Source organism: Danio rerio, chromosome 7, assembly GCF_052040795.2.
Source record: "Danio rerio strain M-AB ecotype USA chromosome 7, GRCz13ab, whole genome shotgun sequence".
NCBI lineage: Eukaryota > Metazoa > Chordata > Actinopteri > Cypriniformes > Danionidae > Danio > Danio rerio.
In genome coordinates, this window is record NC_141027.1 from 37,224,010 (window position 1) to 37,237,225 (window position 13,216).

At 34.6% G+C, this 13,216-nt stretch overlaps 2 protein-coding genes across 14 annotated transcripts in view; both read left to right on the plus strand.

Moving 5' to 3' along the window:
• LOC147843130 (uncharacterized) overlaps positions 1 to 13,216 on the plus strand; it is a 553,038-nt gene that overhangs the window by 279,076 nt on the left and 260,746 nt on the right. The gene's annotated exons all lie outside the window — the stretch shown is intronic.
• The window catches only part of sall1a (spalt-like transcription factor 1a), a 411,399-nt gene that overhangs the window by 23,145 nt on the left and 375,038 nt on the right, over positions 1 to 13,216 (plus strand). For 5 of the 13 annotated variants that reach the window (XM_087259440.1, XM_087259437.1, XM_087259441.1 and 2 more), the window contains exon 1: positions 1,425 to 1,530. The exons of the other annotated variants lie outside the window; for them this stretch is intronic. The gene's annotated coding sequence lies outside the window, so the exon portion shown is untranslated. Of the gene's footprint in view, positions 1 to 1,424; positions 1,531 to 13,216 lie in introns of those variants that run through there. 13 annotated transcript variants of the gene reach the window in all.

The following is a 13,216-nucleotide window of genomic DNA, read 5'->3' on the forward strand; positions in this document are numbered from 1 at the left end:
GTGTTTGAAGGGAGGGGGAGGTATAATAGTGCCTGAAAAAGGAGCAGAGAACATTAATCATGGCTCTCTTTCATGGCCTTGACACATGAGTCACAGAAAACTCTGTTTATCTGTGCTCAGAGAAAGAAAGGGAGAATAAATATAAACGCTTTATAGATAATTCCCCACAGAGCTGCAGAAAAGCTTTTCTTTCAGACAGATCTCTCTCTCTCTCTCCTATTGCCATCAGACAGTGCCTCAGATCATCCAATTATTTCCCCCACTGCCACATACCAATTAGTTAAACCATCCCGTCTTTATCTCTGATGGCTGCACCAGGTGCTTTGGTTAACTTCCTCTGAAAGGGTGTTTAAGTTTGAGGGAACTCTATTAAGACAGAAACATATGGGAGACTTTCTGTCATTGTCTTGACACCTTTTATTATCAAGAGAATGAACTCTTTGTTCACGCTGACACTGACATTTTATGTTAATGTGCGTTTGTTGTGCGGCTGTTCATTAGAAATAATTAAACTATGGAAATGAGCGTGTGTTCACAGTTAAAAGAGGAATCAAGCATGTTGAGATATTGTATAAAGATTACCTTTTATGTGCCCTGTGCTCACCAAACTAAAACATTAGTGTCAATTTTTATTGCCATTTTTGTTGGTTGCATCAATACACCACTAGGTGATGACTTTAATAGTCGTTTTCTCATTCCCTCAAGTCATTCTTCCAGCCAAAAACATTCTAATTTGCATACTATTCACTCTTAATTCAAGATTAAAACATTATAAGGTGAATATCATACAAATGTTGTTCCAAAACACAAATAATTTTTCCAAAGTCTTTGGCTTCATCTGAAATCATTTACTCTTCCGTGTTAGGCTCAAAACTGCATGAAAGATTCATTCATTTATTCATTCATTCATTCTTTTATTCATTCTTTCATTTATTCATTTTCCTTCAGCTTAGTCCTTTTATTCATCAGGGATCGCCACAGCGGAATGAACTGCCAACTTATCCTGGATATGTTTTACACAGCAGATGCCATTCTAGCTGAAAACCCGGATCTGGGAATCATCTATATACACACATTCACACACATACACTATGGTCAATTTTAGTTTATTCACAGGGAGAACATGCAAACTCCACACAGAAATGCCTACTGACCCCAACTGGGACTCGAAGCAGTGACCTTCTTGCTGTTAGACGACTGCTAACTACTGAGCCACCGTGTCTCTACATGAAAGATTAAAAAAGTGAATTAGTGAACTAAATAAACAGAACATAATGTTTTAATTCATAAATGAAGTTTTCTGACACAAACACTTTGTAAATCGATTGATCTGTCTTATATTATTATTTAATTGAGTGTTTTTTTTTTATCTGATAAACATGTTGTGTTGGGACTTTTCTATTGGGGGACTTTTATTTTTATTCAGTACTTCCTGTAGGCCCCATATGTCATTGGTGTTTTAGGCTTCATGGCTTGTTCCTTGGACTACAGGTTTTGAGGAAAAATCTTTTCAACTGTACCGGACAATCAGTTAAGTTCTATTACTTTTGTTAATAATATGTTTTTGTCTGTAAGCTGGTGCTATAATGTATATCAAATGCCTGTTTCTGTGCCTTCATACTTTGTTTGTGTAGTCACAGTCAGAGTTTCTGAACTTTGTGGTAAGTGTTGACAATAGCAAGTTTGTTACACCCTTTGAGGTGCTTTATAAAGTGTGTAGGATGTGAGGTGAATGTTGACTTGGACGTCAACTCAAAGGGCCTATATTTTAGAAATGTCATGTATTCATGAAACAAAAAATGTGTTGTTTGCAACATCAACAGCTTGTAAAAAAAAAAAAAAGATAAAGAATAAGAAGTAGACCATCCCCTGCTTCCTACATCTATGAATTCCTAGACTACAGATTTGTTTTATAAATTATTTGGTATGTTTTTGCAGTAAAATCTTTGTAAAAGCTAGGTTTTGCAAATGTTTTAGCTAGTGTTTTGTATATTTTTATTTTCAATTTAATTATCTATACTGGCATGATGCTGGTCAGTTGCCAAGCTTTTATAAATACAGTATAATAATAAATGAATGAATGAATGAATGAATGAATGGATGGATGGATGGATGGATGGATGGATGGATGAATTTATTTATTTATTTATTTATTTATTTATTTATTTATTTATTTATTTATTTATTTATTTATCTATCTATCTATCTATCTATCTATCTATCTATCTATCTATTTATTTATTTATTTATTTATTTATTTATTTATTTATTTATTTATTTATTTATTTATTTATTTATTTATTTATTTATTTATTTATTTATTTATTTATTTATTTGTTTGTTTGTTTGTTTGTTTGTTTGTTTGTTTGTTTGTTTGTTTGTTTAACAGGGACATGCACAAAAAATACATTAACCTCAAAAAAGGAAAAGATGCTTTGTGCCAGGTTGTAGCAGGATTGCTTTTTTCCACATGCAGTCCCTGGACAGGTAAAAAATAAAACAATAATAACCAATTAATTAAAAAGTCAGTTTAAAACGTACAGGCATAAACGCCTTAACTAAAACACTGACAAATCAAAAACATTTCACTCATTCTGTACACATTTAATTTAACAAAAAACACTTCATAGTCAGGCGTGAGAACATCTTATATCCTGTACACATGATTATTTCTATAGGAAATGTTTTTACCTCTAGAGACAATACATTCCACTCTTACCATAGAGCGTGTCATTCGCAATGTTTTCTCTAATTTGGATTTTTTTTTAACGATGGAGCAGAAAGATTGTGAATAATTTAAAAAGCAAAACAAATATTGGAATATTTAATAATATTATTAAAATGTATGGCTATGATCAGATGCTTTCTTTACTGCTGTTGTTTCACTGTTATCATTTTCTTGTGCTTGTTTTGTTAAGACAACCTGCAGCACATATTTGCTCTAAGCAGTGCTTCTAAATACCTGTTGTCATTATACTAAAGCAAAAGTATTTTCAGTTTCTTTTATATTTCTAATCAAACAATAAAAAACATTGCCATGAGTTTATTGAGGCACTAAATCACGCTCAGTCTCTTGCACATTGGGTGTGCACGACTCTTAAATGTTACGCCTACAGTATGAGTAATAAATTGCTAACTGCAGTTCACACTGTTAACAATTTCCTGCAGAATCCAGTTCCCCAGGAACTTGGTGAATATAAATAACAGTAAAAATACTGTTTACATTTACATTTCTGTATATATGTTTACAGAATTGTATATATATCTTTACTGTAAAGTATACAGTAATTTTCACTTTAAAATACAGTAACATACTGCAACAATTTACTACAGTAAAAATACAGTTCATAATACTGTTAAATACATTAACAGTTTTTATGGTTACGTTTTTAAAATAAATTTACATCAGCAGTCATCTATGCTGTTAATAAAGAGCGCTTCTGAAATCTCTACACAGTACAGTATAACCCCCTTTTAATCAGATAACATCTCACTGTGTTTTGATTTCTTCAAGCATAGCTTTGTGAAAATAACTACTAACCAGACATTCCTGTAAAAACACTGTGAACAGAGCAGAAAGGGAGATTCTGAACAGCTTTAAACCAGCCATTGTGTATGTTTCTTCTTCTTTTGTGAGTGGTATTCATGAGGAAAACAAGAAAGTGACATAATCACCCTTCGAGGTGGACAGTCTGACAGTTTGTGTGAGTTTACACAAGGAGAAAGCCATGGTTGTTCTCTCACTCTCTCCCATCTCTTGCTCACACTCTTGTCCTGCTCTCCCCCTCAGCGTGAGTTTAATTATCCTGCTCATTCTCTTATCTGATTCACACACACATCCAAGACTCCATTTTCTTTGCTTTAGGACCCTCACTTCTTCCTACTTTTATTCAGCCTGAAAGGGAAAGCAGAGACTCAGCTGGCAGCCTGCTGGATTTTATCATAAAGAGGTTATTGTTGTTTTATGGCCAGGGCAAGCTCAACAGATTTCTAAGTGCTGTCTGAGAAAGTTGGTACAGTACTGCTCTGCCTGGAGTGGCTTGTTGGTTGCTTTTAAAACCTTTAGGACAAAATACGTTTTTTTTTTTTTTTTTTTTTAATGAGAGATTATCTTGCATATAATAATGAATTAACTTCATGTTGTAGCCCAAAAAAAAGTTAAAATGAGCTATTTGGGTAATTTATTAGTGTAAAACAAATTCCCAAATGATGTAAGAAGCATTCTCGGGTTCGTAAACTTGCAAAACGCCACAGCAAATAGCCTGAAGCCTTCAATCTTGTAACTCTCGAAAATGTCAGAATGTGAAAACTCATTCTCCACCAAAGGTTTTAAGAGCTCATTTTCATTTTATGGGATGGATTGGTAGTCTTTCACAGAGCTATTTGCATTTACTCAGAACAGCCCTCGCCATTACATGCAGCTAAGCCAGTCATGTAAATAGCTGCTTCTTTAGAGAAACACTAAAGGTCAGGTCTACACAAAGATGGCTTGTTTTTTAAACAAGGAGGATGGAGGCTGGGACTTCACTGAGCTTCAATTGATTTAAATCTGAGTGTTTCACGTACAGCCCAGTGAACCAATATAGAGCAACAAAAGACTCCACACTGTCACAACACAAATGAAAATGGAAAATGGGATTCTAATGGTGCCTTTTTCTCCCCTCCCCCAGAAACCGAACAGCTCTCCCTGTCATAACTGACGCATGCATGGCTCAAACTCATCGCAGCAATCAGACTAATGCAAATCGAGAGCAATAGAACAAAACTGCAATAATAACATGAAACACACTGAACATGAAATGAAAGACAAAGACTTCAATTATTCAGAAGACAATATCCAAGCCCTTGATGTTGAAGAAGCTAAATAAAAGAAAATAGAGTGATGTGAAATATAGCCTCGGGTTTTTAACATTTCTCGGCTTAAGAGAGATATTGTTTATCTGTGGACCTTTGGACAGAATCTCCACTGGCTTGAGTAAATAATAACATAACCGACAATATAAACATGATCTTTCAAAACCAAAGAAATTTAAAGGCTTAGTTCAGCCAAAAATGAAAATTTTTGTTATTAATTATTCACCCTCATGTTGTTCTAGTCTTCTGAGACCTTGGAACACAAACTAAAATACTTTAGATAAAATTCAAGAGCTTCCTCATCCTCCATAGACATCAGTGGTCTGTCTGTACATTTGGTTATTAAATGTCAATGGTTATTATCCAGAAAAGAACCAATCCATGTCACTTCAGTGGTCCAACTGTGATCATATAAAGCTCCAAGAACACTTTGTGCATCAAAAAAATGTCAAGACCTCTTTGAACATCTCGGGACCTTTTCTTTCATAAAGATCTCAGGGTCTCAGAGGGGGTTTTAAAGGTCTTAGGGCTTTGGAACGACAAGACAGGGATTAATTAGAATGACAGATTTTTTATATACACAATACTCAAAACGCAGAAAACAGTTAGGACTACTCAGTTTTTCCCAAATGACATCGTACTATTCACCTTATTCTCAGCTGACGAGCGGGCGCTGCCATTTGAATCTTTTTGTCTCGCGACTTCCGGTCACATTCACTTCCATTCATTTTTTGACGTTAACAACTGCTCGTTACGCTGCTTGATGTTGCAATTTAATATTTTCTTATTATATTATGCTACTTGGTCTGTGTAGTCATGGAAACATTTGTTTGTTGAGCAAGTAGTTTGGCCATTTTTTGCCGTTTATTATTCCTAGTCATTTCTCCCATAGGCGACTGAATCGGAAGTTCTAAGACAATCGCGAAAACAGGCGCACTTCCGCATTTTAGAATAAGGTCAATTGTCCTTAGTCAGTGAGTGACATCAATGTTTGGGATATTGTGCTAAACTATATCTGAGAGTATTTCTACAAATGTGGCCACTGAGAATGCGCGAGCGAATCACCGTGACCACAAGAAATGCTGCAATGTTGCGCGGTCTTGCACAAAATGGTCTAACAAAAGAAACACATGACCAGCATGGGGACAGTTATGTAACAGTGAACATACTGAACTGATATACTATAACAGTGCAAACACGGAGAGGCACAAAGGAAATTTATTAGACTAACCATGGTTGTCTTATCAAAATCATGAGTTTTTTTATGATGGTTTGTTCACTGAAAACAAAATTGTTAAAATGTTGTGGATCAACGAAATATCACAATCTAAAAAAAATAGCTTTTTCTAGATTATTTGATTATTATATTTAATAATTTAAGTTTCCTAATCTACTGTACTGTATTTTACAATATTAAATTTTTGGTATTATCAGATGAGACAACTGGTTTTGGGCAAGCACTGATGCTGATACCCAAATATTTTTAGTTTGAGTTATATATGTTACTTTAATTTTTTTATTTTGGATAGTGTCAAATTGTGTCAAATTGTGTCGCCATTGTCAATTCTCTTAAAGAAACTTTTTGAATAACAGGGGCCTCAATGTATCAACGCTGTGTACGGACAAAAACTTTGCATTCGCCAGATTTTACAGTCACATTTGGATTTACTAATGATGAAATGAACGTGGTAATGTGTGTTGGTCCATGCCAACTTCATGCCTGGCGTACGTGCATTTCTTGTGTGTGCTTGTTTTATTTCCATTGGCGACTCCTAGAGGCAATTATGGTAAATTGCACAAAGTATCTTTGAGCCATGCAATGGCAGCTGTATGGGATGGGATCATTCACATGTCTAGCAGGTATATAAGGTTTCCATACCATGCCATCTGAAGACGAATTTGCATACGTGAAATAGAAACATTTCCATTGAATAAATGTGCAAATAATATGTGATGCTCAAATGCGCTTATCATGATACACACATTTATTTAATGATTCCTACTTGTCTTCCTTGTGATGAAGAGTAGGCAAAATCTGCTATGTGGGGGAAAAAAGAATGAGTTCAGATGCTGGATTCGAACTGAGTTCATGATCGAACGTGTCAAAACATGTTACCATGCGCTTTATGAGCTACGCCACTCATGCTGCTGTTTTTTACACTCTTTAGTTATGTTGTCTCTGTCAATCAAACGGAGATCATTCCAACTAGGTGTGCTTTTTGCACTTAGCCTAAATAGACACTACAAAATTTTACACCTTTATATCGGACCATTTCTTTTTGAATTCACTCACAGTGCTATGTTCAGACCCCACTGCATTAAACGCGTCAGCTAAACTCTCTCACTCTATTTTTTTTCTTTTGTTATTAATTCCAGAGGACAAACTTCCAAATAACACTGCTTTTTTTAATATGGTTGGGATTCCGCATGGGATTTCGACTAGCATCGAATTCATACTAAAACATTGCACACGCAAAAAGCTGTAAATGTGTGTACGCAGTAAAAAATTCAGATGTATGAAACACTGCATACGCACATTTACAGCTTTGTACGCAATATTTTTGTATCAATTTGACGCAATTCTTCGTACATGAGGCCCCAGGTTACAGACTGTAAAAATCTCAAACACTACCCCATAGCTGTGTAGATTTGTAGAAATGACAACATGATAGTACCATGTGGCCAAAAGAAGAAGGAAGAACCCTGCATGTAACAACAAAAATGACAGATAACAGAGCTTTGTGCTGTGTTTGTTTGTACGCTGCATGCTGAAGAAAGACTTCATGCACATGCTCGCTACATTCTTTGATTTTAAAATATATCTTCCATTTAAATCATATGATTTAAGGGATTTAACAAGCAGACATTTGAATCTAGATAGACTGGTAGTACTCCTGCATGCACTATGTTCATGATTGTTATTTATAACTTACTAACATCATCATACAGTACATTATTATTTATTCTGTACTTGTATTCACAATCCCAAACAGTGTAAAAAAACTAGACTGCCATTGTAATCTTGTTGCTTGTACTTATTCATTGCAGGTTCACAATTATGAGCAAGACATATTAGCATAATTTACACCAGGGCTTTTTGCATGTTCTCCCAGTGTTCGCGTGGGTTTCCTCCGGGTGCTCCGGTTTCCCCCACAGTCCAAAGACATGCAGTATACAGTAGGTGACTTGCAAGCTAAATTGGCTGTAGTGTACAGTATGTGTGAATGAATGTGTATGGGTGTTCCACAGTGATGGGTTGCAGCTGGAAGGGCATGCGCTGCGTAAAACATGTGCTGGATAAGTTGGCGGTTCCTTCCACTGTGGTGACCCCCGATTAATAAAAGCACTAACCCAAAAAGAAAATGAATAAATAAATATATGAATGAATGAATAAATGAATGAATGAATGAATGAATGAATGTACCAGGGCTGCACAATAAATACAGTGGTCAACATTCGTAGTGTATCAATGATGTTTTTCAAAATTGTCTTAGGACAAGAATGGTTGCTGTACGATAGTTTTAGGACAACTTTGATGAAAGGTGATGACCCACTTCAAATGTTGACTGCTGTAGTTTTAGCATCGATATCGCAATGTGATCATTCAAAATAATAACATCGCAAGGATATGTAATGTTGAGTTCAGTTTCAGATTAATCATCCCTTTGAGTGAAATTTGAGTGGAATTATAGCTGACTAGGAAGCACATTGTTGATTTATGGTGAAGTTTAACCTTCACATAGAATGAAAGTTTGCTTGTTTGCTTTGTTTTTAAGGCCTGTGACTTCAAGTGCATTTAAATAATTTGTGTATAAGAAATTATAACACTGAATAATTGATAGTATGTAACTTTTTTTAGAATGAAGACTGTAGTGTTATTGTTTACATTTGATTATTCAACTTTTACTCGAATACAGTTATACTCACCAAAAAAAGTTTTTGTCCAGTATCACAATACAAATTGCAGAAAAACTAAATATTGCAATGTCAGAATTTTTCAATATAATGCAGCTCTAATACAGTTGAAGTCAGAACTATTAGCCCCCTAAGAATTTTCTTTTTCTTTTTTAAATATTTCCCAAATGATGTTTAACAGAGCAAAGACATTTTCACAGTATGTCTGATAATATTTTTTTCTTCTGGAGAAAGTATTGTTTGTTTTATTTTGGCTAGAATAAAAGCAGTTTTTAATTTTTTAAAAAAACATTATAAGGACAAAATTATTAGCCCGTTTAAGCTATTTTTTCCATAGTCTACTAAACAAACCATCGTTATAGAATAACTTGCCTAATTACTCTAACCTAATTAACCTAGTTAAGCCTTTAAATGTCACTTTAAGCTGTATAGAAGTGTCAAGTAAAATGTTATTCACTGTCATCATGGCAAAGATAAAATAAACCAGTTATTAGAAATGAGTTTTTAAAACTATTATGTTTAGAAATGTGTTGAGAGTCTTCTCTCCGTTAAACAGAAATTGGGGGAAAAAATAAACAGGAGGGCTAATAATTTAGGATGGGCTAACAATTCTGACTTCAACTGTATAGTTGATGCTAATCCTTATATTTTGAGCCACTATCTGCCTGTTTATTGAATTTTCCACCAATATAGTGCACTCTTAGCATATACAGTATTGTGTTCATCTATATTTAATTTAGTACTTTTGCACAAGAACTTGCTTTACAGTGATCAAAGCAAGATTCTGGTTGTTTGTACAGTCTATTTCTGTGCAACCCCACCTCTGTGATAGTTTAGTAGCTGAGTAAATTGTATAAAACCTTCACCCTGAACTGTATCAAGCTGATCTACACGCATTCGAATCATTTTCTAAACAAAAATGGAATGCCTGAGACGGTACTAATATTTTAGGATCTTTGGAATAGAGCCACTTACTGGGTTTGTTTATGTGTATGTAAGCAGTCTGAGTAAACAGTCTGAGTTTGTTTATGAGCTGGTGATGCTGAGGGTTCCTGACAAGGCAGAGCGAGAGAAAGAGATGCTGATAAAGGTGCACTTTAGCCTCCAGACAAACACAACATGGGCGATTCATGGTAGACTGTTGCTCTGACTATATTGCTACTGCGGTTTCGGTTATCCTTACAGATAAAGAGAGCGAGAGAAAAAAACTGTTGCCTGCAGGCTGCACAGTTATTGATTTTTGGTATTCATAAATAAAACAATTTTGTTAATATTTTGTTAGTATATATGTGTGTTATTAGTTAAATTTTGTAATTATTTCTGAAAGTTGCATTGGTTTGACCCATAGATGGAAGCAAGTGAGGGTTATTGTTGCATAAATTATTACATTAGACGTAGCCTACGCTAATGTTGTCTGTTGGAAGAACCGCTATTTTAGTACAGGGTTGGGTTCCTTTAAAATGAATGTGGGACCAAGGTGCAGTAAAGGACTGGCCATCCAGAACCAGAGATACACATATACACATATATCTACAATCTAGAGTTTTCCCGGTGGTCAGTATGCAAATATTTTTTTTAACTACAAAAATTATATTTTTACTCCACTTTTGATGGATTGTGATCGCATGGCTATTCCTGACAATAAGCATGTGTTTGTATGCATTATAATGTATTATCCTCCATCCTTGTAATATTTGATCTAATCCATGTCCTGAAACACACCCCCTTTTTGCTTTTGCTTCTAATTCTAGCAGAGGGAGCGATTTGTTTGTGAACGAATCCCTGTTATAAACGACTCGTTCACTTAGCCGACAATAATACTAGTTTCTGGCACCGCAGCACTTTGTTGACATGTTTACATTGTTTGCTTATTTAATTAAAAAAAACTAGCATAAGCCTAGAATTTAGTGCAAGTTGGTGCTACTTTGCCTATTGTGCACTGAGTAACTGTATTATCATCAATAACGTTACTTGTTAAGCACAAAAGTTGTAACATACAAAATTATAAAAAGCAATATCTCACAAATGAAATGTTCTGCCTTTGTGCTTTGTTTTGTTTGTTTGCTCATTACTAACACCCGTAAACAGCGCTAAAGTCCAGCATCTTCCCATTGGCTTTAGTCTTGACTAATACAGTTAAAGGACATTTGTGCTGGGAGCACTGTACACATGTGGCAGAGGTATTGACGTGTGAGGATGCTAAATATCTCCATCATATTAAACCCAGAGAACTGTTATGGAATTCCACACGAGACTCGGCTATGAGAATTGCCCGGCACTAAAACAATAAACTTTCTAATCTGAGAATATCAGCTGGGAAACCAGTTGTTCAGGTTTTCTCAATCATGCATCCTGAGCTCTTGGGTGATTGAATTTTTGGGTGATTGAAGTTGTACAATCTGAACTGGCTTCTTTTGTTTAATTATGTGAAATGGAATGCAAAGTCTTTGCCTGAAAAATGCATTTAAAATTCTTGTTTAACTCTAATATCTCCTGAAATCACTTAAATCTAGTTGATTGTTTAGGCTGATGCTTCCGCAGCCTACGGATTAGTCATATATTCAGGGTCAATGGATGGTATGATATAATCTAGTGGCAAAATCAAACTTTCTTTATGTATGAGCAAGCCTTTATGTATGAGTGGCCTAATATTACATAGAGGATATAACTGTAAACTAATTTCCTTTATCTAAGAACCAGAACTGGCAAGGATGTGTCCGTGAGCAGATGAAACTGGCCAGCATACTGAGTCAAACCGACTTCGGGTAATCGATGAACCATTAACTGAAAATAAGGATTTATTAGATTGATTGATCTAAATTAGACCAAATCACACTAAGGTAATCAGATTGATATGGCAGAATCTAAATTTAAATTATTATAAATTGGAGTCAGATTAAAGTTGGAGTTGGAAACAAATTAAAATATATTTTAACAAATAAGAATATTTCTTTTCACATGTGCTAAAAGTCTTATTTTTGTATTTAAATCTTCCATAATTACATTTTGGGAAGGAATTTGTAACTGTCTAAATTTTTTGTTTTTGTTAAGGAATACATTTTCTGCAGATCTGTGTATGAAAGAATTCAGATGAGCAGATTGACAGCAGCTTTTTAGTCTTCTGCTGTGACTCATCATAACTGTTAAGTGTTGCATAGTCTTTTGCCATATGGATGAATATTATGCATGAGGTAAGAGGTGTGTGTATGTATGTATGTATGTATGTATGTGTGTATCCAATATATATATGCACATCACATTATTTGATGTAAAATAACATCATAGTGAAAAAGCATTGCAAAAGCATATTTTGATGCTTTCTAAGTATTTGAAAATATAAAAATGGACCAGGGGGATTGTTGCTGTGACTGACAACTTAAAGGGGGTTCATTTTAACATTTAAGCAGACGAAGAAAGTGCAAACCTGATGTAATAGATCCATCTTAGGACAACACCCATGAAGTTTATATTTCAAGCATTACCTGTCACCAATGGTAATGCAAATCAGTCTGTTCAATCGCGTAACCCACCTGCTGAAATATATCTAGATGTTGTTTGTATGGCAATTGGTCATTCTTCTACAGAGTACATGCAGTGAAAGCTATAGCTTTTTGTTTCTTGTACATATCTTGATGTAGTTTAAATTGCCATGTAAGTACTACAAATATTAGACATAATAATAATAATTATAATACATATTATTCTGTCCTAACCAATTGTTACAATTGCTAAAAAGTAGTGTACTTCAGATTAGAAAACCAGAAAGCAGTTTGAGTAACTTTAGTGACTTTACTAGCAATTGCTCACTGCAATATCTTTCATTACTACAAAACCACTACAAAAAGAGGGTAAAGTATGTATAAATTCATATTTGTTTTAACATTTTAAACTCAACCAACTTGGCATGACACTTTTACTAATGGACATAATTGTTATACAAATCTCAATACACATTTGAGAAAAATCAATTAAATAAGATATAAGCAAAATGATCAATGACCCTTTATTAAAAAAAGTTTTAAATGTTTAAATCTGCCACAGAAAAAACTACATGTGTGTCACTTTCGTCTATGTATACTGAGAGTGCTTTTGCACTTGGTTCAATTGCCTGGATGGAACCCAAGTTCGATTGCCCCTCGTTGCCACCTTCTGCCACTGTACTTTGATGTCAAATTAATTATATTAAATCATTATATTATACTATATATATATATAGTAGTTAGTTACCTTAAATGTCCAGTAGGTGGTGGGTCAGAAACATTGATAGTAATAAAAAAATATATATATATATTTTGGGGGGGCCAAATCTTTTTATACTTTTGATATCAGTTGTGAGTTCCGGGGTGGAGTTGTGAGGGGGTATGTCATAAATAACTCATGTGCTGGCAGTTGAGACCGCTGGCATTAACAATACACAATATCAAACTGATTGAAAAAACTAATCAAT